The sequence below is a fragment of the Cyanistes caeruleus genome, chromosome 2, assembly GCF_971803275.1.
Source record: "Cyanistes caeruleus chromosome 2, bCyaCae1.hap1.1, whole genome shotgun sequence".
NCBI classification, from domain to species: Eukaryota; Metazoa; Chordata; class Aves; order Passeriformes; family Paridae; genus Cyanistes; species Cyanistes caeruleus.
In genome coordinates this window covers 51,440,714-51,466,470 of record NC_141702.1, presented here as the reverse complement: position 1 = coordinate 51,466,470, position 25,757 = coordinate 51,440,714, and the positions used below count along the sequence as shown (strand labels likewise).

At 37.4% G+C, this 25,757-nt stretch overlaps 1 protein-coding gene and 1 long non-coding RNA gene across 3 annotated transcripts in view; both read right to left on the bottom strand.

The window, feature by feature from the left end:
* Positions 1–25,757, bottom strand: part of NKAIN2 (sodium/potassium transporting ATPase interacting 2) — a 529,063-nt gene that overhangs the window by 442,448 nt on the left and 60,858 nt on the right. The window lies entirely within an intron of this gene.
* Positions 4,430–10,559, bottom strand: LOC147654805 (uncharacterized). Its single transcript, XR_015283178.1, has 2 exons — positions 10,381–10,559; positions 4,430–6,470 (listed from the first exon to the last, which is right to left on the bottom strand). It is a non-coding gene; the product is annotated as an uncharacterized LOC147654805 (long non-coding RNA).

Here is a 25,757-nt window from a genome sequence, read left to right as displayed (position 1 = left end):
CTTCACTGATCCCTAAGGTATTTTCTGTGCTATAAATTTAACACTTGCATGACTCAAGGGGTTTCAGTGACACATATAATCTGGCTGTATTTAAGCAGTACTTAACAGCAATGCCAATAAATCAAAAGTGAAATTTCAGCAGAGCTGAATGCAGAAGTGTCCACATCTCCAGACATGTGTCTTAACTATTAATAATGTTCATTGAAATCTTAATTCCCCCAGACTGAAGTAGAGTCAAGTGAACACAGGAAACAATAATGCTATCTGACATGCATGACCTTTCTGATTAAAGCAACTTGTCTTTCATAGAGAAAGGAGCCACAACAGCTCATTAACAGCTTTGCACTCTATTCTTCAAAATACTGTATCAACCAATTCATATTCCTTATTTTTGGCAGCCCTTGGAAATATTTCAATTTCCTCTTGAAGTTAATGAGAGACCAGGTCAATATTCAGTTGTAGGTCAATAAAGATGGATGTTGCCATATGATACACCCATCTCTTTCCACAGAATATTTTGGGGCTTTCCCACTTTTATCGCCTTGCCTCTTCCTATTCTTGAAAATCGAACAAACCTATTATTAAAAGATCTGGGTAATATATAAAAAGGCACTTCACCATTTTATTTTTTACACTGAACACAATTATCAGTGTGATTTATAGAAATGTATTGCATTTTAAAAAGAACCAATCATGTTACTGTCATAGATGATATCAGAAACCCCAGGACAGAATCAGAAGCCCAAGACAGAGATGATAAACAATGCTTCCATCACTAATTTGGCTTTCATATCTCAGTTTCAAAAACACACCACTGATCACAGACCAGGAATCTCAGATACAGAACATTAAATATGGTTGTACAAAACTCATACTGAAACTCTAACTTTTCAGAACATAGATTTTTAAGTACTTTTAAGTACTTTTATCTTTTATCAATGTACTGCACAAAATAAAACACACCAGCTCTCAGAACATCAGTGTGTATCTTCTAATAGTACCATATTAATTTCAACAACTGACTAAACTTCTCAGTACAATTCCCATAACACCAAAGAGCTAAAATTTTAAGAACATTGGCACAGGGATTGAATTCACATCAATCATATGGATTCCTACAACCTTGTTGCCATCAGCATCCTGGGCTGAATCAAGAGCAGCATGACCTGCAGGTCAAGGGAGTGATTCTGCTCCTCCACTCTGCTCTCACAAGACTCCATATAGAGTGCAGTCAGTGTCCAGCTCTGGCATCCTCAGCACAGGAAGGATGTGGACCTGTTGGAAATTTCAGAAGGGGGACACCAAGTCCATCAGAGGGATGGAGCTCATCTCCTATGAGGAAAGAGCTGGGGCTGTTGTGTCTGAAAAAGAAAAAGCTATGGGGTGACTTAATTCTTTACAGTATGTGAAGGGAGGCTACAATAAAGATGGAGAGACAGTATTTGCAAGAGCATTTGGTAACAGGACAAGGAGGAACGGATTCAGACTAAGCATAGGTTTAGATTAGGTGTTAGGAAGAAATTCTCTACTGTGAGGGTGGTAAAACACCAGAACAGGTTGCCCAGACAAGCTGTAGATTTCTCATCCCTGACTGTTTAAGGCCAGGTTGGATGGAGCTCCAAACAACCTGATCTAGTGCAAGGTGTCCCTGCCCATACACAGGGGTGGTACTGGATGATCTCCAAGGTCCCCTCCAAACCAAGCCACTCTATGATTTAGAGATGCTGTGAAACCAGCAATATTTTTCTGGGGGAAAACATAACAAAAAGTTGCATTTGAAGCTTACCAAAATTAAATAAAGATTGTTTTGTAGCACAAGAAGAACTATGTATGTGTAAACTCACATGGAAATTAGATAGCTTGTCATGGATATTAGCTTCCCCTCTTGTATAAAGTTTAGTTGCCTGATACACCCAGGGTTAATGCGGAACAGCTGCATATTGAAAATGTAGTGGTCTATTTGACACTGATAAAGTAAGAGCTATGGAAAAACTGTGAGCAAAAGGCTATTGCTCAGTATTTGTGTGTGCTATTTGGGATATAAAACTGACAGCTTTTCCATTGCAAAGTCCTTGGTTAATATCCACAGCTGTTTGTGTACAGTCTGTGATAAAAATCACATTAAAACGGTTATTTAAAATACACAAAAACTGCATGTGTATATTTTTGCAGTTTTCTCCTCATTTGCCAAACTAAATCCAGTTTTCATCAGAAAAAAAAAAAAGAAATTTGCTCTTCCACAGTAGGGGCTATTTCAGCTTTCTACCTCCCACCTCACTGACTAGAGGAACATTTAAGCACAAATCCAAGGAGTCACTGAAGAGGAAAGGCATTTTCCTTTAGCTTTCATACACTAAAAATGGTAGAACTATTGTTGCTGAAAGTCCACAATAAAACACTACTAGAACCACAGTCAGGCAAAAAAAATGCCTGTAGAAAATTAGGACAAAGAGGAAAATATTACAGAAGTTTATGAGCAACAAAGCAGAAGTTTAGAATGGAACCCTAGTTCACACAAACTTAATTTCAACTAGTAAACCTAGAGGCTGTTCTAATTGTCATAGCACTTTACTAAGCTTTCACAAATACTTTTAGGAAGAATAATAAATCATACAGCTGCTTTGTTTCCTGTAACTTCTAGTATGTAGATTGTATGGTACAGACCACACTCAGGCATCGGCCCTGACCCGAAGGTTTCAAGTGCCAAATAATGCAGAATCACTGCGGCTGAGGATTTAACACTACATGCTGAAACATTACTTCAGGTTCTTCAACCCAAATGTTGACTAATTTCCTGCAACAGTAACACACTTGTACTCAATATTCTGTGAAGGATAAGTGATTTCATAATCAATTTAAATTAGTATTTCCAGCATACAAACATCTGCTTGAGAAACATGTGGCCGTGATATCAAGAGGCCAGCAAAAGTGTTACTGAATGTTTCTCAGAATGAAACAGGCTCAGAAAACATCACGGTAAGTTTATGGAGATTCAGTTCAACTTGGAAAGAAGCTCTTAAGAAAAGTTTTGCTGACCAAACAAGTAAAACATTCACTAAATCCCAGCAACATAAAATACCAAGTTGGGTATGCTTTGATAGGACTGCTCCCTAACACCACAAGTACTTTGGGGTAGATTTTTCCATTCTACCCCTGCAGAACCTTGAATGCCTTGTGGTGACCAAAATTAAAGTTTATGTTCCTCAAAAAAAAAACTTGGGAGGAGCTATCTTTTACTTTGTATCAGTAAGGAATATATCTGACTTCAACCTCAGATACACATCAATTTAACAATCCTATTATGTAGGTTATTGTATGTAGTTGACAACATTTAAGATGCTCACCCTAGGTTTTGAGTTGCTTTGCTGTTTTGTTGGTTTCTTTGTTGTTTTGGTTTTTTTTACATCAGGGAGAGAAACAGGTACCATCTGGCAACAATTCATTTAATCAAATTACAGTCAAATACAATTAAAAATACAATAAAATACATATATAAAATACAAATTTAAAAAATACAATAATCAAATAAATCAAATTGCATTCCAATTCATTTATTTATTTTCATTGTCTAAATGTTTACTAAATCAACTGTTGCAGAAAATCTCCACATTGTAGATATCCAGAATTAGTTGAGATCAATTTTGAGGCCTCTAGGCAGAGACTTGGGTACACTCTGCATGTGATCTGGAAATTTTACTGCCAAATCTGATTCAATTGATGATGCCATAGTGGTAAGTCATTTCACTTGTGAAGTCTCATTTGCAGATCATGTTAAAACAAAGCTCATTAATTTCTATGTAGCCAATCTTTCCTTTTGCCAAGTAAAAATGACATTTCATGTTTACTTAAAGCAGGACAATTTCTCCTCCTGGAGAGCCTCTCCATAAAACAGAAAAAGGGAAAAGAAAAAATGACTGAATTTCCCCGTCTCTGCCCCTTTGGGGCTAATATCTGTCTGGTGTTTCAGTAATCATGCCTTACATAATTGGGCTGAAAGAAAGAAAACATCAAGTTTTAGATATTCTTTTATTGTTACATAAAACTTCTTGTTTTTATTTTGACATATATATTTCCCCATGGACCTTGGCTTTCTAGATACAGAAATCAGATCACTGAGGGTCAGGGTTAATACTTCACTGCAAAGGCCACTGCTAAAGTCTTATCTCCAGAAGAATATCAAGTGGGGAGTTTCTGCTAGGGAGAGATAGAATGTATTGTCAATTGAATCCTTACTTTTAAAATTTATTTTTAATATATTATACCAGAAGAGCAATTCTTTAGTAAAATCAGTGGATTTGGCTGGGTAGGGTTTTTTTCAATGTCACACCATTGACATTTCAGAGTTTTCCTTCAAGGACCTCTGAATTTATCTACATGTCTTGTCCTAAGGGGAAAGAATAAGACTCCTTTTAACTATTAGCTTTTCTCCTTTTTCAGCTTATTTTCTACCCTGCCCCCCACTTTTCCAGCAGCAGCTCTGGAATTTTTATGACTATTTGACTAAAGTATCAAAGAAATCCTTTGGGAACAACCTGTCATGAGTTTCTCCTTTAAAGTCCTGTGGGTCAAGTGCCAATACCTTAGCCTTCAACAAAGGAAGAAGCCTTTGAGGAGGGAGATGACCAAATGAGTTCTTAAGCCTCAGTGTGATTCTTAATTTTTTTCTTTTCTTTCTTTTTTTTTTTTTTCTTTTCCTTCCTTTTCCCATGTATTAACTTCTTTTCTATTCCTAATTCTGAAGAGGAAAGGCTACCCTCTTGCATTAATCAATTTTTCAGGGTCGCTATGTGAAGTCTGAGCAAGATTCCACATGCTAGTGCTTTCTGCTAAGAAAATCTTAAGTGAAGCTGTACCAGAAAGGAACCCTGTGTCTTGCAAGGTCACAGTGATGTGCCTTGAAATTTTCTGGTGGAAAAAATTAAAAAAGCTATCTGCTTGTCTGATAAGTGCAAGGCATGTACTGAGTAAGAAAGCTTCTTGTGTATAAGTCTTCCAATTTTCACATTCCCTACCCAGCTTGAAGAACTAGGAAGGATGTTTAAAAGTCTTGACCCACATTTTGTACTCTTACACATCACAACATTTTCTTTCAGTCTCAGTCCAGTACTCTTTTTTTCTATCAGCCTTGTTTGCAGAGGGCACAAAGCTGATAATCTAGAGACAGATCCAGACTGTGCTCTACAAACTAAGGGCTCCCTTTGTGTCATTTTGGCCTCCTGTGTGCTGTCCATCTGCTCAACTGCAAATTTCGCAAAAGCTCAAAATTCTCCTGTCGAGTCAAAGGGCTGGCAAACAGTCCTGCTGTAGATGAGAGACAATACCCTCTTTTTCTTAGCCAACAAGGGCCTTACAGGCAACAAATATGAGAGATTAAAATTGATGTCAGGGATGTTGAGGAAACTTCCAAGCTTTTTTCTACAGTTTTTTCAAACTGTTTTATCTGATGTCATTGGTGCCCACAATGGGCCATAATTTCCTTCCAACTGCAACTGAAAATTCAGGCAACAGGCTAGTATAGTGGGATAGCAGCAAAAGACAAAGGGATGGTTGTGTTTTTAACCATCAGGAAGGAAACAGGGCAAAAATTTATGAGGGATCTTATTCAGGCATTCTTTTGCAAACATCTCTTCAAGTAGAAACAGCAAGAGAATCACAGATTTAATTGTTTGGTAAATAGAAATAGTCCAAGCAAATGCTAACATTATGTCTGAAAATAATTCTAGTTTCCAAAAACCCAAATCATACAAACACTGATCTTCCCATGTTTCATCTTGACTGCCTATTCTCACAACTGTCTCTGAAAAGGCAGCTAAAGTGGGAACTCTAGAAACACTGTGAAGCTTTAGATAATATGGGAAATACAACAGCACTGATGTCAGAATTTTCTGTCCTGTTTTGCACTTCTAACAATTTGAATGAAACAACCTACACTGTCTAAATTTTTCATCCTGAGAGTTGATTTGCTTTTGGGTGTTTCTTGCCCTTAAGCAATTAACTAGAGGAGGGAGTTGGAACAAGACAATACATAGAATTCCAGCTGATGCTGGAATTCAAACATCAAGTAGCAGAGTCTGCAGTTTTGCTTTCTTGCCCTCTTCTCCTGCTGACTGCCACTTCCCTAATTCTACTTCCATCTGTTGATGGATGGCCTCTTCAATTCACCATGTTGTTATCAGAGAGGCTCCCATTCTGCCAATTTCCCCATTCATATCAAGCAGGCTGCCTCCTCTTCCATCACAGTGTTTGGGAGAGAAGAACATGCCTCAAATCACAAAGCTGAGATTTTCACAAAGCACTTATAATCATATTTACTAGATTTCAGCATCCTAATTACATCTGAGTATCAGTTCTCTGGTATTTCTGGCACTTCCAATAAGCCCAAAAAAGCACAAGGGTTTTCTCTTTTCAGACATCAGAAAGCACATCTGCCCAACCTGCACCGAAGTGCTGACAACATCTATTCAACTGGTCTTACAAAGGAAGCAAAGAATAAAAAAAAATATAAAAATCTCCATAAGAACATGTCACCTGTTTGCCTCTATGTGTGCAATCCCTTTCTGACTACAGCAAAGTACAAAATTTGGAGCAAAGAGCAGGATGAAGCAATCAGATGGAAAACAGCCACAAAACCCACAGTGTTAGGGAAACTACCCACACTGCTACCTAGCATGGTCCAGTACTGAAGGGTAGATGCTTTCCCCTCATTTGAATGGAGGAATAACTGAAATGAATGGTTCTGTTACAGCTAATCTCCCATTATTGCCAGATTATAAATACTAATGTATATGACTACAGGCTGAGTAACACTGCAAAGTGCATGTATCCTAAGGCTGATTAAAGACTGTGCACACTCAAAGGAGGGTAGCTCTGTTAATCATCTTCATTTTCCAAGAACTTTATTCTTCCTGTCTCTTATAGTTCTTCAGCTACAGTATTAATTCAGAGAGTTAGGCAGCTCCCACTCTGGGAATTAAGCTGCAAAAGTACAGTTTTATCTTGGAAAATGCATTGCTATAAAGCCTCCTGAAGCTTTAGTCTCCAGAAGCACAAAAAACCCCAAAGATTTTTCTTTTATATTGTAAACACTGTTACAGATTTAAATGGCACTACAGTAATTTACTTGGCCAAAATAAAGCCTTTTAATCTTAAATGTTTCTTATGTGTAATACATATTTTAAATTGAACACTGACTCTAGAGTCCTGCAAAATGTTCTCCCGCTATAACCAGCACATTCTCAAAAATATTGCAATATACATAAAACAAAGCCAAAAAAAAACCAACAAAAGAGTCATCTCTCAATTGGAAAAATTAACAGGAGAGACTGATTTTCACTAGTTGATTTCAGCAGAGCCACATTATAATGACTGATCAGCAGATGAGCTACCTCATATTGAAGCCCTTTAGCATTTTAATTTTGCGTTCCAACACACAGAAATAAGTTCTCAAAATGCAGCACTCTCCATTTTACCTTATATCACGCTTCAAATTTCTATTTTGTACACCTGCTTCTATTTCTCAGAGCTAAGCAAGATAAAAGGAACAAAGTTCTTAACCAAGACCATCTTTCCAACCATAATTAATCCCATTTTCTTTGTTCCACAGCTCTTCTTCAGTGGCTGACTGCTAATTTTTTCTAACACTAACTTGCATTTTGGAGAGATTATCATGTTCCCTTCATCAATGAGCTAATTTAGGGGAAAAAAAAATACTTTTCTTGATTGAGAATGTTAAGTCAGGGACTAAGTGGACATGATGAAAAATTTTAATTGATTTTTTCTGCTGTCAAATAAAGAAATTCCCTTGTTTTTAAAACTGATCAGAAACATTTCTTTTTCTTCCTGAGCATATAGAGATTTGTCATAAAACTGGAAATTTTTACTTAATTTAGCTTTCTATATGGATATTTCTTTAGCTCACTTTCTAGATCACCGGAAATGGAGGTATTAGGTCAATAGAATTCAATAAAGTGCTTCTATTTCTCTGCTTTATGTAAAAATGTTCATAGTTTCCATAAATCTGTACACAACTGTTCACTTGCTAAATCATCAGCAAAGTTATTTTTACTAGCTTGGATTCAAAGAAGAAAGATTGTCTTTGGTTTTGCAGGCCCTACATGTGATTAACTAGAGTTACCTGCTCCAGGAACACCAGCCAAGGAAATTCACCCAGTGATCCCTTATTAAAAGAGCTTTTATTACACTAGCCTTTGAGCAATTTCTTAACATGAAAAATATTACCATCTTACATCAAATAACTAACATCATGGTCACATCTTCACAGATTAGAATTGCCTACCTGGAATTCTATATTGATATTTTCTTGCTCTCATTATGAAATCTTAGGTCCAACTATATGCAGTTCCCCTCTTCCCTGCCACTTAAACCTACCCAGTGGTTCACTTGGACTTGAAGGTATAAACAACCAGCAACAAAGAGCAAGATTTCTTCTGATGCAAAGAAGGCCCCTCTTCAGATCATTTCAGAAAAGAAAGATCATATAAAGCATATTCACAAATTCACATTGAAAGCAAGAAATTTTTTACAGCAGAATCATCAATAAAATATATCTTATTGTTAAAGGACACTCAAAATAGCAGATGTTAAAATAAGTGCTGGATTTGGCACCTGGGATGGGGCAACCCTGGATGCACATCCAGAGGAGAGCTATAGAGATGGTACAGAGTTTATAGGGGAAGGCATACAAGGAATGGCTGAGGTCACTTCATTTGTTCAAGTTGAGAAGAGGACACTGAGGGGAGACCTCAGAGTTGTCCACAACTTTCTCATGAGGGGAAGTGTAGGAACAAAAACTGATCTCTTCTCTGGTGACCTGAGGGAATGGCTTGAATTTGTATCTGGGGAGGTTTAGGCTGGATATTAGAAAAGGGTTCTTCACCCAGAGGGTGGCTGAGCACTGGGACAGGCTTCCCAGGGAAGTGGTCACAGCACCAGCCTGACAGAGTTCAAGAAGCATGTGGACAATGCTCTCAGACACATGGTGTGACTCTCACAGTCAGCTTTGAAGAGCCAGGAGTTGAACTATTATGATCGTAGTTGGTCCCTTCCAACTCAGGATATTCTATGATTTCTTACATATTTTTCTATATGCAGAAGTTGTTTGGGTTACTCAACAAATCTGGTCTATGCTTATCCAAAGCCCAGTCCGACTTCTCACAATAGGCAAACTCTGGCCATGAATAGTCAAGACACTTGCAAAAACAAGTTGACAACTTAATTCATCAATGTAATATAATTTTAAATACCCAAAAGCCTATTTGAAAGCAAACCTCAAAATACATCACCTCTGTATTAAAAATCACCAGAAAACTTCATGCAAAAGTCTTAAGTATTTGAATGTGCACAGACCATGCAATATGACAAAGGTTTAATTCTATTACTCAGGGAAGCTTTTTCCCTTGACTTCAGGAGAGACACTTTTTAGCCTATGTAAGCAAACAAAACATCTTTATGCTATGTATTCATGCATGGAGAGAGAGAGATACATAAAAACATTGTAATTCAACAGGAAAAGATCACTAATCTTGCACATTTGCATGGATTACTCAAAATTTTCTTTAAGACATACTACTTCACTGATACTTCCTCTTGCCCTATATTCATCTGTTTCCTACTAGTCCACTGAGAAACAAATTCCTTACAACTGAGACTCTAAGAACCATTATTTGGGTTTTCCCACTATAATAAGGGCTATGAGCTGCTATATCTTCATGCCTCAGGAGATCAGTTTGACTCAGGGGATCAGGGTACTAGTCCAGTCTTTATCACTAAGAGGTAATACAAACAAAATAGTAACTTCCATAACAAGACAAAATCTCAGTAACCATTACTACTCATGATTTTCACTCACATCCTCGTTTTGCCACCCCAGGCTATTTAACACAGTCTCCCTGTGGCAAATGAGCCCTACAAGACTGTAGGGGAGATGGCACTGCATTTAGTAAAACCTACTGAAGTCCTTAATCCTCTATTTACCTTAAGATTCAACAGGTTTCTCTTTGTTCCCATGCATCAACTTTCTACCACAAAGTCACATAAAATAACCATTATCCAGTAGTAAACCTCCTACATCCAGATAAAAAAAGCAATTTTACTCCAGCCATCATCCCACACACTTTGAGTAACAGACCTGAGATGATAAGAGAGACCTTCCAGAGAGAGAGAAGAATAACTCACAATGGAATTTAATTTAATCCACCCACCCACACAAACCACTCACCCTTACCAGAAGTAAAGAACTACCTAACTTTTAAAAACCTTTGGCCATTGAAGCATCTTTATAGAGTTATGACATAACCATTGCAGTGTTAGCCTTCCATACATGCAGAATCTCACCTTTCTCATTTCCTCATAGAAACTCACTAACCTGAGTTTGCTGAAGCTTTTAGTCATGTCCATCTGAAAGCATCACACAGCTTTTAGATTCTGTTTTCAGAGAGATTGGCAACCAGTCTAGATTCTATGACAATGATGAAACTAAATCACTGAAGGTTTGAAAATGCTTGAATACCTCTCCACACTCTTTTTTCCCCTCCAGGTTCAGGAGCATGAACTAGCTCTTCTTTAACTCACCAAGTGATTCTCCTCAAAACACCTGTGCTAACAGCTGTACAAAATAACCCAAGCAACAGCTCTCCACACAGTGAGTTCACCTACCTACAATAACTCCCTTATAACCTCTGCTGGCAGTCAACAAAGGTCAGTCAAAACCTTCACATTTGGCTGTAAATTACTTAGGCTAGTATGGGGTGAAGACACACCAAAACTAACCAAAGAAAATTAATCCTAAATGGAAGTAGGAGAAAAACTTCTAATCACTTACTTGCTTCATCTACTGTAATATGATGTTTTTCTCACGTTAAGAGCCATAAGGTTTGTATTGATGAGCTTAGTGACTCAAAGAATGCCTCTCTCCAGATACTACAGCAATCGTTGTACAAATCCACAAGTTTGATTTTAGCAAGAAAAATGAATGTTTAATGAATCAGGAATAATAGCAATGTACAGCAGGACAGCTTTATGTAAAGTTTTAAGACTTATTTCCTTTTGTTGCTGAAAACAAGACTGAAGGCAAGTCAGTGGATTTATAGCATTGTTTTCCAGATTTGTCTTTCTTCACATATGGATTTACATACCCATATGAATATCACACATGGATTTACAATTGACAACATGCATTTTCACTTGAGGAAAGGGATAGCTGCAATTGAAGACAACAAAACAGGGAAAGTGAAGATGTGCATATATCTGGCTCTACATTTCTTAAGATGTCAGACTCATGCTTTAAACACAACTTAATTGCTCCAAATATTTTCAACAAGGTTACCTCAACCTAGTCTTTTTCCCCCACTTGATTTTGAAATATTTACCTTTCTTGAAAGTTGATAAATATTTATTCCAAATGATCTTGTCTTCACATCCCTGTGGAAATAGGTATTTTTTCCCCACTTGTCTTGGATGGTCAGTTCCAAAATAACAGCTGCTGAATAACAGCTGCACCATCCTTCCCTCCTAAGGAAAATCTTGGAATGAGTCTGAGTTCCTGATTCCTATGTCCACACAGAGCTGTTTTCTGTCTCACCTTACCTGGTATGACTATAAGTTCTGAAATGCATCAGAATTATATAGGAAAATTATGAAATCAACCAGGAACACGATGATTTAGGGAGGCATAACTTTTCATTAGCTTTTTTAAGTGTCTGAATGTTTTTCCAGTGTGATACTTAATCTGTTTAAAGTAAATCACCTAATAGGTGAAACTGAGTAATAGGTTTTACTCTATTACATGGAATTTTAAGCTGAAAACCAACATAATGGTTTAATTTTTCAAATAATATAGCTAGCGTACTGCCATGTTAGAGTTCCTTATGCCTTGACAATGGCTGTTATAATCAGCAGGTTCACCTTCTAAACATTTTGTGTTAAAGTACACTCATATGTTGACCATTTCCTTAGAAAAATGTTTTATTAAATGTTATTTTAATAAGTTCAGATATTGGATGTACTGGATTTGATCAATGGGATTAAATACTCTCTTGCAACCGTACTCTTTAACATTTTGGTGGGGTGAAGATACTGGAGACTATCTAAATCTGACCAGTTGATTATGTCTCTCATATAAATGAACTGCAAGCAGAAAGTTATCTTGTACGTGCAGCATCTGCCTTGCTCATCATTGTCTATTATTGGGTTTTTTCCCCCCACGTGAATAATTTGTTTTCTTGTACCCTCTGTCATTAGGATTGCTGCTGTTACTGTTTGTTTCCTTATCTCACTGTTGTTTCCAGTAAGTGGTGTGGGGGCACTGAACTGGGGAGTACCATTCCTAAACCAGGACAGTCCTCCTAGTACAGGGACAATATCCTCTGTTGTAGAGACAATTCACTAACAATGCTCTAACTTCAGCTGATACTGGTGCTTGTAAGCATGAGCAGTGTGACCTTCTCTGCCACACTGTGCAGATACTTGGTGCAGCTGATTCACATATCATCATTTTGATAGTTCCACTCCTATAAATGATAGTGACAAAGCTGTTAAGACAGATCTGTTTGGATCCAGAGAAATTAAACGCTGTTTTGATAGGAAGCTGAAGGCAGTGCCAGTGAACCCAGCCCCAAAGCTCCAATGTCTTGTCATGAATTGCACCTGCTGCAGAAGCTAGCTTGGAAAGTTACCTCCACAGACCCACAGGCTTTAAGGAGATATTTAAATTTTGCAATTAATGATGGGAAAGCTAGTCCTACATATGCCAGTCATTCTGAAATCAGGACCTAGCTAGGCAGAGCCACATATTTGCACAGGAGTACTTTAGAGCCATTCTTCATACAGATGTTCCATACAGCCTATTTAGAAAGAAAAGCTGCAAATATTTTCTGAAAAAAATGTAGATGGTGCATTGTCAGAATTGTCTTAATGTGGTAGCTGGTATTTTGCTCACCTGTTCAGTACCATCTATTATGTTCAGAGGGTTAGAATTCTCAAGAAATGCACGCATTAACCAATCAAAACTTATTTTTCTTTGCGAGGTCTCTGGCAGTCACTGACTGATAAGCCATTAAATGTTCATTCCTTGCCCAGAGCTTCTGATGAGTACTGAAAATTATACCATTTAACTCCCAACCACTGCAGCAGAGCATTAAGCAAAATTAGAATACTTGGAATTATATTTCATCCAAATATGGTTACTTGGGGTAAAACAAGCAGTTAATTTACATATCATTGGTTTTGCTTACTCCTCTGTATTTTGAAGCTGTAAGTGATTCCCAAGGCAGAGAAAACAATCACACTTTTCTCAAAGTCAACTGGAGTGTAAACACATTCAAAAGAATCACAAAAGTAGCTGAACTGGTAAGTACTAAAGAAATGCCCAGAACTGAAAGCAAAATAGACTTTAGTGATTAATAGAAAAGCTTCTTGACATGTTTGCTCTTCATCCCAAGGATGAAATACTCCATGAGGTACTACCAGTTTTCAAAGTGTCAATAAGGGAATATGCTGCAGTACCTGGCAAAGGCTGCATCATGATCTCTGTGCCTGGAAGAGGAAAGGTAAAGCTGCATTCAGGTCTTTCTCCCTTGCACAACACAATCTTCATCATGGTTTGTAACACAGGAAAAGAAAAGCTAGCCACAATATGGTATGCATTATTATAAAGTCACAGACAACAAATGCACAAGAACTTCTGGTGCTGTATAAGCAAGTAGATTTTTCTTTATCATTCAGAGTTTGTAATGCTTGCTTAATGACTTAAATGCAGAGACTTCAGCTAAACACTGTGGGGATTTGGAACTACCCTAAAAATAGACTGCAAAATACTACTCTTACAGAATGAGTATATATCATAGAAGACTCCTCTAATTAATGGTCTGTAAAACTTTAAATAAATCTGCCAGTGAGTGAGATGCCTCTCAGAGGTAGGGAAAGCTCTTGTTCCAACTTGATGGAACCGTATCACCCTGAGGCTCTATTACCTTAACACATAGCTTTATAATTTCTGAAAACATTTTAGGTAATATTTAGATAAACTTCATAACAAAATAATTAGGTGTCTGATGGAAAATCTAGAAGGGTTTAATTTTATTTTCTTTTTCCATAAAAAGATTGAAACATCTAAACACTGAGATTAAGTCTCCCTAAAAAGATGATTAGTGAAATTATGCAAACAAATGAGATCTACAGAGATGCATTTTTAAGCAAGAACACAAGACCTTGATAAGAAAAACAGGATGAATGACAAAAGTTCCAGGAATTCCATGAAAGCCTTTACCAGTCCAGGAAATCCCTGTAGACACACTAACTACAAAGATGCCATCTCTGATTTATAACTGAGATCACAGAATATTCTCAGCTGGAGGAGACTCACAAGAATCATCAAGTCCAGCTCTTAAGTGAATGGCCCGTACAGGGACTGAACTCACAACCTTGGTGTTATTGCCACCATGCTCTAAACAACTGAGGTAGTCTCAGGGTCAACTCCTGGAGGCTGAGAATATTTTGGGGAAGTATCACAACATGGCTGGCCTTTAACTGCACTGCTCCCACTGTTAAGGTTCTGGAAAGAACGTTATAGGTCTGTCCTTCTATGAACATTCTGTTCTTATATCAATTATATAAAAAGACCATATCATGAAGGCTTACATCTCCTAAACCAAACAGGTCACCAAGGTCTTTGTAAAAACAAAAACTTCTTTGTCTTTACTTAGCCAGGACCTTTGTATCAGAAGTAAACAAGGAGAGAACTGCAAACTCTCTCAATTGTGTCTGTAAGATGTTTTCAGGTAATGTTGCTTATCTAGCATAGTCACAGTTAGGAAGACAGCCATACAAAAAAAAATGCAAATCAATCTGTGGGTGTTGTATTTACTATCATCCGAAAATATAACAATATGTTGGAGATCTTTCTGAATTAGAATGGGATAATGAAGGAAGGGAGGGCTCTCAAGCCCTCCTTTGTGTGGGAAATTCATGAAACAGTGTGAACTCTTCCTTATTCATGAGTAACTTCCCTCCCTCTTGAAGATCTCAGAGAAGATTGACTTCATTTAGAAACAAATTCTCGGAAAAGTGGATTCCAAGGAGAAGAAAAAACAGCTGGGGACAGGTATAAGGGAACCTGAAATGTTTTCTGACCTTGAAGTCTATGTTGTTGAGTACATCAATACCAAGAATGAGAAAAGATAGCTTGTAATGCAAGGAAAAGTGACTCAAATCCATAAACATGGCAAAATGGTAACTCAAAACAGACTCGTCAGGATTGTTACTAGATTAAATCAATAAGAATGGAATATTTTATTATACCTTGAGCAGGTACTAGAGTCTTCTGCCACCCCAAAGAAGAAATTTCTCTATTTTTTTCTACCCTGTACGTGGACCAGCTCTGAGAAAATTCTGTTCTCTTTTTCTGCAGTCATATACACATTAAAGGAAGAAAGTTAGCAAATAAATGCTTCAAAGTGTGAAGAGCATTGCCCTTTTTCATGCAGAACTAATTTGCATCATCCAAATGGAAGATCCTTCTCTGATGACTACACTGCTCCTGAGATCTCAAAACTCCAGAGCCAAGAAGTCAGCGGCTCATTACCACACAGATTTCCACTGACTGTAACAGGGTAACTGCAGCATCTAGAGCTGTTTGTAAAGGTGCTCTTGCTACTCACTGTCCCTCAGCAATTAGGGATTTAAATTCTTTTCTATGCTCCTGTGGTGACCTCATCAAAAAAAAAATCTGTAAACTTATTATAATTAAGGAAATAATAACATGCCAGAAGGACCTAATAATTTGATACTCTAAACTGCAACCTTGCCAATGAATAAATTTTATGACCAAGCAGATCTGATCATCTTGGCACTCTCTCAGCAGGAGTTTGCAGCAGTCTGTTCTGTCCCCACAAATGGCACACAGTATATGAATATATTTTGTTTCCTACCTTTGAATCTGCAATGACAATTCAAGGTCCTTGCCAGATATTTTTGCAGATTCCAAAATGAGGCCTCATTAATGAAAGTTCTTTTCTCCACAGCAGAGAAGTATGCAGCATGTTCAACAATCTACAGGTTTGATGCAATTCTGCATTCTTACGCAAAATTTTGAAAAATTTGATTCTCTTTCTCACAAATTTCTGGAAATTTCAAGAACTACCTTGGATTCAAGTGTACCAGAGTGATCAGCTCGTATTCTAAAATAAGGTTTGAATGTTTCTTTGTTCTTAAGGACAGCCCTAGCAAAATTCTTTCTGCAGCTGTTCAAAGACGTCTTAGTGATATTCTGGAGATCAATTTTAAGTGGTATGAGGCAGAAATCAAGAATAAGATTACTGAAAGTATGATGAGTCCTTTTCATCTTTTCCTATCCATTTTCTAGAGGTACTTAGTCAGGAATCCTTAAAATGTAAGCAAATGTAACAGTATGAAGAATGCTTGACTTGGAGAAAATAGTCAAAACTAGAAGATATTAATCTTACATTCCTTGAACGCGGGACACCTAGTGGAGAATGTTTTTACAGAAGAAGAAAATAATAAAATAAAAAAAATAGCAACCAAAGTCGTATGTGTAACCTGCTGCAGGAAAGTTTCCTACGAAGCATATCTACTCACCTCTGGTGCACTAGTCACTACTTTAAAAGGACTGTTAGTTCTGCTGCTACTACTGAAGCTAGGAAAAGAGTTAAAAACAGGAGAAAATATAATATTTACCAGTGTTATTACAGTTTATTATATATATATGTATATATATATATATATATATATATATATATATATTATATATATATATTTATATGGCCTAGAAGCCCAAGTTAGAGACCTAAAATCATTGTGATAAAAATTTGAAATTTGGGAGAAGTTTCACATTTGTTTTCCTGAAAAGGTCATAAGCTGCTCATCTGAAATGCTTCACCCATCCCGTATTCTACCTTATTTACTAAACCTGAAGTTTCATTAGCTTGAGCAGAACTCTGAATCATGTTTCTTTTTAAAATGGTACAAAACATTATTTAATTTTCTCTAATAAAAAACAGGCTGATCAGTTTGCATGCTAAAGTTGTGCATTATAAAATCAACACAATGTTTGTCAGTTTTCACAGGATGTTTGTCAGTCATACATCTTAGAAGTGCTATTATTTGTAAAATACAAGCAGAAATCATCATTTCTTCACAATAACAGCCATTGTCATAGTGATTCAGACCAATTCACCTAGTCTAATACCCTCTTTCTGACAGTGACCAGCATCAGAGAAAAGGGCAAGAAACCATGAAATTGGCAATTTTGGAATTATCTTTCAATAGGTGAAGTTGCTTCTTATATCCGAATTTATAAGTGAAGTGCCCTGAAGCTTGAGCGTCCATAGAAATTGTGCTAAACTTCTGATCATATGATTTCTTATGGCAGCAATTTCTAGCCTGCTCAAATGTATTACTGTACTATTATTGTATAAGTTTAATTTCAAAAGTACTTCCTTCTGCTTTTAATTTTATTGCACTTTTGCTCTGGAAATGCAAAAGGTAATAAGAAGCTTTTGTGGCTGCAATTTAAGCAGTGCCTGTATTTGCCCTCAAAGCAAACACAAACCATGTTTCTGCCCTCCCAGAAGAAGTGAAGAGAGGCACATAACACAAAAGCTTAAGAAAAAGTACTTTACATCTAGCTACATACCTTTTCTGCCCTCTCACAATTATGGGATACATGCATGCATATACATGTGAATATTTATTTCTAATAACCAGCCAATAGCACAAGCACATAAACTCATACGGACATAAATGTTAAGCCCTCTCCATTGCTGAATACAATTTTAAACACAGAAAATCAGTTTCATTAGCCCTTAAAGAGAATAGTGAAGGAGAAAATGAAAAATAAAAAATTGAATGTACATTGGCAAAACAGTCTAGCAAATTTATCCATGTATTTAGTCATTAAATGCAACTGAAGAAATGTGGACCCTACTACTTCAAAAGCACCAGTTCCATTGTTTGGAAACTCACTAACAGAGGATCCAATGACTACAAAGCAAATAGAAAACCTCCAAGACAATCAAAAAATCATATATGCAGTGCAAGTGCCTAGAAGTCAACATCAAAAATCAAAACCTCAAAGTAACAAAGGAAAACAACTAGAAACTCTACAAAGGAATGATCCCTCTATATGGTACAGTACTGAATGGATCTTTTTCAAAGGCTCATGCATTGGGTAAAGCTGTCTTAATGAATTTGCTTATTGAGTTGCCCTTGTTGAATACACACTAAAGCTACAAGTACTAAATTTTCCTGATTTATAGGAAAACTAATATAAGTTGCATAGATACATGTAACATGCTCATAAAACAGAGTAATGTGCAGTAACTATTGTATCTTACAAGTAAATGAAAAAAATAGCTGGAACAGCTACTGATACCTAATAACAATTTAGTAAGAGAACCCTACTCAATTACTACATAAATCTGTAACTTTATCCCCAAGAGTTCAGTTGTTCTTACCAGACACTTTCAAACAAAACAAAATGTTCCTGAGAGCCATATCAAACACTGGCTGAAATTACAGGAAAATTCCCATTGACTTGAGAAGCTTCTGAATGGAGCACAGAAATTATAAGATCTGTTCTGCTTGAAGAGACTGAAAAACTTCATATTTGTGGTTAGTCCTATGAAGAACCAGTATTTAAGAAACCAGTCCTCCTTAATGACAAATCACACCTCCAAATTGCATTCACAGTGGTGATACCCTGCAGCTATGCAAGACCCTGAGCTGTCCTTCAGTGTTTTGCCACCAAAAATATTGCCAGTAAGTACTGTTCTGTTTCCACCTGCAGCATACTCTAAATGAAGGTAAATAAGGCATTCATGCAGGAAATTAACACATGGCATAAAATAATACTGAGCTTCAGGGTGAAAGCTAGCATCATGTCAGAGGGAAAATCAGAGTGTAACAGTATGTGTGCAGTCCCAAGCAGGGGCTTTGTAGGGCAGCTCAAACCCCTAATAAATATATTGACAGATCAGGCACACAAACCAAAACTAGTATGTCGTCCCTTGTGCTATGGCCTGAAAAACCACAGATGATTTTTCTTAACTTTCCCTGATTTTTGTAATATTCACATGTTCTTATTGTGTATTTTGTTAAATTGTTTGCAAAATTCACATTCATTTAATCTTCATAATCTATGTAGGTTTATAAGCAATGCAATGTAATTCCCACTTCTAGTACCATTCTGTGTGGGTTTTATTTTTTGGGGCAGGGAGGGAGAGCCAACGTAAATCAAAAATCTCTTAAAAGAAATCTAGCTAAAGAGTTTAAGTCATGTAAAATACCCAGCATCCTGACAGGGTAGTAAAAAGGTGACAAGTGAACCTTCTCTGTTTCAGACTCCATCAGATGCCAAAATATCCTCTAACCTTTTTATTTTGCTTAACCCTGGAAATTTTCATGGTCCATTTGAGACAGATTAGCTGGGATTCCATCACCAAAGTGGTTGAGAAATTTCCTGCTTCACGAAATTTCCCACTTTCAGATTCAATTCTGATATATCATCAGCCCTTAGTCTTCTTTGGATGGCAACTTCTTACACAACAAAGAAAGTGATTTGAAGCTGTGTCAGTGGCACTATAGCCTGGTCACCCATGGGTAACAATAATACCCACACAAGGCTATGGGGCTAATAATATTCAGTGCATGAGTAATTCATTAGGATTTTTTAAACTTCCAGCAATGTGCATTCACAAACTAGTCTGCAGTCAGACTACAGCACAGGACTCACATGGAAAACAGCTGAGTTTTTGTAGCTACATACACACAAAAACCTGGGAAATGATTTGAGAACTAATTCAGAGTTCAACTTAAAAAAAAAAATAGTATTTTCTATGGACAGATTTTTGCCATGAATACAGATGAGAAAAGATGTAAGGGCAGTAACATCTTTAGAGAAGCTGCAAAGCAGTTGTCAGTTCAAAAAGAAGAAAATTTCAGGAGAAATGCTTAAGAATGGAGGAAAAAGAGCAGCTGCGAACATGACTAAATTTGCTATTCCTGCCACAAGAGGAGGAACCAAAGGTCAGGGTCAACAGGGGGTCACTTAACTCAGCCAAAAATGCAGAGTAGGTGTTTTGGATGATGCAACACTGTAAACCAATGATTAGGCAAGGAAGAGGAAACAAAGAAATTTGTGTTTGCTGATACTGATGCATGGGGGCCAAAAGCAACAGAAAGAATATTTCTTCTCCACAGGTGGCTCAAACTGCAGAGGAGATGCCTGGGGCTGGGGTGGGAGAAGTGGGACACTGCAACCCTCAGCCAACTGAGCTCTCCAGTGGGCTGCATAAGGGAGCTTAGGAGACAAAGTTTGGGGCCAGGCCAGAGCATGATTGTACAAAATGGTTTCACTCAACCAGAACTCTCCATGGAACAGCTGGTTGTATTTGCTGCATCCCTGTACTGTGGAGCAGAAAATACAAGTCTACTGCCTGCTGTTTTCTAAGGAAAGCCCTCTGTAAGCCATTGGCACTGTATTTGTGCTTTGCTCTATCAATTTGTTGAGGTTTCATGAGGATAAAAAGGGGCAAAGCAAAATAAAAAAAAGGTCCTGAAAAGTAAACGGAAGATGTGTGAGACTTTACAATGAAGAGAAACCTGGCGGAAGAGGGGAAGGATGGAAAGGAGGAAGAGGTGAAGAAGGAACCTTTTGTAGAGTCTGATTCATCACACTATTTTCCTGTTAAGATTAGCAATGTTAACAATCTCCTTTATTTTAATATATTCAGGAAATTACTTTATTTCAATCAGAATTCTCTCAGGCTGAAATGACAACTGCTAATGGCAGTCTATAAAACCCAGACATTCCTTCTGACTCATTATATGTATTTCTAGGGGAAAGCAGAAAATCATCTATCTATTGGATGTCATTGCCGTCTCTTGGCCAGGCAAACACCAACAAGCAGCAGGGAAACATCTTCCAGGAGCATCAGCTTCCCTGGTTTGAGCAAGGAATTACTCTGTGGGTCCAATATGTAAATTCTCTGGTTTTCAACTGACAAGTTACAGCCTTTGCACTTCAGCATTTGCCTTCAGGAAATACTCTAATGAATGAGTTTATTAGGAAGATTTTCACAAGAGGGGTACTTATCAAGGAAGATAAAACTTTGTGTTTCAGGGGATATCTGATAATAAAGACTAGGAAGATAATTTCCCATCCAAGAAAGCTGATACTCCTTCTAGGAATACTGTCCAGTCTGGGACAGAGATGTGGACTGGACTAGATACAATGCTTCTATCTTCCAATAAAGCAATTCTAAGAAAGACCAATTATAAATTTTCCTAGAGGATATGAACAAAATGCTCACTGAGCAACATTACTTGTTCCATTTAGTACCTTACATTTTTCTTCATCTTAGCCCTTTCTGTTAAAGTAACACTATGAATACTTCAAGGCTACTAATTACAGAAAAAAATCAAAAGGTTGTTGTGTCTAAATACAGCCAAACAGAATAGTGCCTGACTGCAGTGAATCCAAACAAAAATCACAGAATCAGCTGGGTTGGAAAAGACCTTTGAGATCCTTGAGTCCAACCTATGACCCAACACCACTAGACCATGACACTAAGTGCCACAACCACCTCCAGGAATAGTGACTCCGCTGCCAATAATTACATATAAGTGATTTTGCTGTCGTTCTGTTCTGAAATACAGCTTTGTACAGCATAAAACTCTCAGGGGATACTGAATCTTCCATTTGAATGTTTTTTAAGATAGGGAGTTATTTATATGAGTTATTAGACCTTGAAACTATCTTCAAAAGTCACTATGCAATTTTAAAGACTTGTTAAATTTTTTTTAGGCTTTAACAGGGTCTTGTGGCTGAAATTGTTGCAACAAACTTGATAGATTATGCAATTTTTGCTCTTACTAATGCCACTCAGTATTGTCTCTCAAAGCAACAGAGAGAAAACACTTAGGAAACACTATTTCTTTAGATGTCTAAGAGACCAGAAAAAAGCAAATAAATAGTATAATTTGAAAACGAAGTTGATGTAAGAACATGTTGACTAAGTGTTTGTGCCTCACACCATTAGGTCACAGCAATTCCTTCAGACAGTTTCAATGTACCTTTATTTGGTTTACATTATTTTATTAACTAACCATATTAGTGTTGTACTTTGGGTCATTTATAAAATGTTACCTTTCTCCAGTGCAACTTTTGTCACACAAAGGAGATATTTTACATTTCAAATGCAACAACTATTCAGTGGGGTTTTTTTGCTTTTTTTTTTTCCTCCCCTTCTCTTGCTTTGGCTTACTACCCAAGATGTGTAGGTTGTTGGGTTTTTTTCCCCCTTTCATCTCAATATATAAATGCAATAATAGAAGTAATTAATGTTTAGCTGTTTAACTTCGATTTTATGCAGAGTAGACATCTGATGATCAAATCCACCCAATGTCTGCAATTAGAGCAACTTGTGCAGCTGCGCTTCCTCTTGCTAGCTGGAAAGCTCTTCCCTTTTGCTCTGAACCGATTTGTGATGCACTTGATGTACAATATTATATTACAGCTTTGAAATAAATGTGGGATATTATTCTATCTTCAAGGCCAAAACAGAGAAAGGCTGCATTAAGCATTTAGGTGGGAGAAGGAGAGAGGGAGGGAGGGAGATGAAAATAAAATATAAAAGCAATGACTGCAGATGCCCACGCTGTATGTGGCACTGAAAAATCATTGTCAGCTCTGCTGTCACTGTCACACTAAACTTCCCAGATGTTCATATCTAGAAATGTCACAAAATGTCATGGCATAAGTTGCTGTATTTTGTTTTCTGTAGAAAGAGTGAACAATAATAAAACTGCCTCGGGAGTGTATGGCTAGCCAACAGCAGCTTGTAAAGGTCTCAGTAAAACAGCATGTGTGCACATTCTGGAAAAGAAGCAAACATCAGCTTATTTTCTTTCTTCTATTTTTTTTATTTCTTTTTTTTTCTTTTAACTAATAACAGTGCTTGAACTGATAAAAATTTAACATTTAAATTAAACACAAAGAAAAGGCCCTTTTTCCAATCTTCCTCAGATCTCAAAGCTGCCTTTGTCCATGAGCTAAAATGCTGATGTCAGATTATTGACAGAGCCAGTAAAAATTCATTCCATGTTCATTTATCTTCTGGAATTTGATGTAGGGCTCTACAATTTAAAGCAGAACCCTCTGTGAAGTAAGCTCTTCATTGCTGACATCAATGTGGGAGAAAGCTTTGCATTTTAAAGCAAGATTTTTCAAAGCACAGATTTTATGTTCTCCAAAAGGTTTGTGGTTTTGAGTGAAGTCCAGGTCAGGTTCTCTCTGTAACATCTTCCTTCTGTCATATTACTTCCATTTGCTTTTCAGAAAGCAAAACCAACTCTACATGCATAAACTCAAGAAGACACCCTCCACTTAACCACCAAGATTAAGCACTGTAAAATGGTATCTGCAGTCTATACATCTAAGTAAAACAGCTTTGGATAAAATGATTTTGGCTCCTTTACCAAAGAAAAGAAGAAAGGAAATCAATCATCTGTTTTTCTCTGCTCATAGAACTCAAAGCAGATCCAGAAGCTACAGTTAAAATCCTTTCGTTACAATCTTGCTTTTGCATGCAATTAAGTTCATTGTAATACCTTAATATTCCAATGCTGTGACCTACTTACAAAGTCAGAACTGTCAAATGGCTAAAAGTGACCCCCTCACTTTCATATTGATTTTTACTAAGTCACTAAGTCCCTTTGCTGTTAAGTGAATCATGTGCTTCTGCATTATCTACACGGCATGTGTGGGGTACACACACTCGTGACTTTTTATAACACATAGCATGACAGCTACTGCAACTACAGAACAGAGGTGGGCACAAAGAACTAATCAAGAATAAATGCTGAGCCAGAATAATTTGTTTTCAAAGATGTATTTGCTCCAAGACAGTGACTTATTTCAGTGTCTATTTTATATATGCCAAATGACTCAGATGTCATCATTTAGTCTTGTAGTCTTTGGTACATTAGTCTAATGTAACATCACTGAGAAGATGCATTCTCCTTTATTTGAAGGACAGGTGGCAGCTATACTTTGGTCAACTATAAATTTGTTCCCTCTAAATCTCTTTTTAATCACACTTTGCTTTCTTCTATAATGGCTGGCTCTACTCTTTTTCAGTTTTTTGTTTTTTTTTTCATCCCAAGCTTTTATCAGTGTTAATGAGCAATCAAGCTTAGAAACATTTAGATGCTTTTCAGCTATTTTATTAGATGCTATGTTTCAGAAGAGAGGTGAAGTATCCTGTTTATTTAATAGAAGCATATCACCAAGTGATACATTCTGCACATCATTCTGGTCCTATCTGCTGTCATCTGAGAACCTTTTTACCTGGAAGCAGTCATTCATCATCCACCTTTTCCTGAAACAGGAGGCTTGGCCTCCTACACAGAACAAATCCACAGGAATGACTGCCAAACCCCTTTAAAACAAATAATATTATATTCCTATTATGAAGGGGAAACAGACTTAAGGTCAAATTTGTCTCCTTATTTTTTTGTTATTATTACCTCTGTCTTTCCACCTCTTCTTAAATGCTGGGCTGAACAGGAGGCTGTAATTCCACTAAGAGTTCTCCTCACAGCCACTCTGACTCCTGGTACCACCTGGCTTCTCAAATTCACAGTGCAGCTGCCTGCAGTGTTGTCATGTTAACCCATTGCTGACATGGCCAATGGGAGGCTGATTAAAGGCAGCCATCCTGATTTATGCATTTGCCAATTGCAGCATGTATACTGTATAATCTCTGCTGAGAAGGGGTGTGGGGCCTCTTGGATGGGAGTAGATGATCGTCCTGAAGTGGATGTGTTTGACTGCAGCACAGAGCAGGCAGAACACACAGTAAGCCAGGGGCATCCAGCAAAAACAGCAATTAAGAGGTTCCTTACAAGCAGGGAACAGGCTCAAAGCCAAACCTCAGAGCTGATGATAAAAAAAGATACTTTCACAGAGGTTCAGAAGAGGCAGCGCAGAATTCGCTGCACCTCAGAGAGGTGATGAACGTTGCTGGAATCACAGCAGGACAGAATTCACTCAACAATCACAGTAGGCTGAGCGGGGTATGAGGTATCCGCTGTCAAACCTTGTATTTTAATCCATCTTGACCAGTAAGTCTTGAATTTTCTGTTTCAAGAGCTTTTCACCTTTAGTGGTGTTGGATTGCTCACTTGGAAGAACAGATGTGGCCAGATCTCCATGAAAGAATCAACTGAGACTAAATTGTCAGAAAACACAGGAAATCTCTGTGTCACTTCAGACTGTTCATTATAAACTTCTTCTTCTGCTTGGGCTCAGTTACTTTCCCATTTAGCAACTTTCACAAACACACTCCTTGCAAAAAATTGGGTAGTAGCCACTAACAATCCCTATATCATGGGATGGTGTAATTCTACTCACCTTTTTTTCACATAGCTACCTGCCTGGAGGATTTGCAGCTGTCTGTCATACAGGACATGTCATTTTAGGGCCCTAAAGAGCTACCTTTTCAGGGATGGACTGGTTTACATCTTCTAGATCTAAATACTGTACAATCAGACTCCTTGAAAACATGTATCATCCCTACTCATGAACTTCCAACAGCAGTCAGTGCCACCAGGAAAGTGATACAGCCTTACAAGAGTCCTTATAACACTGGCAGAACAAAAAAACTGAAAAAACACGAACAAAACAAAACCAGAAAAAAAAATCCCAAACAAACCCAGAACCA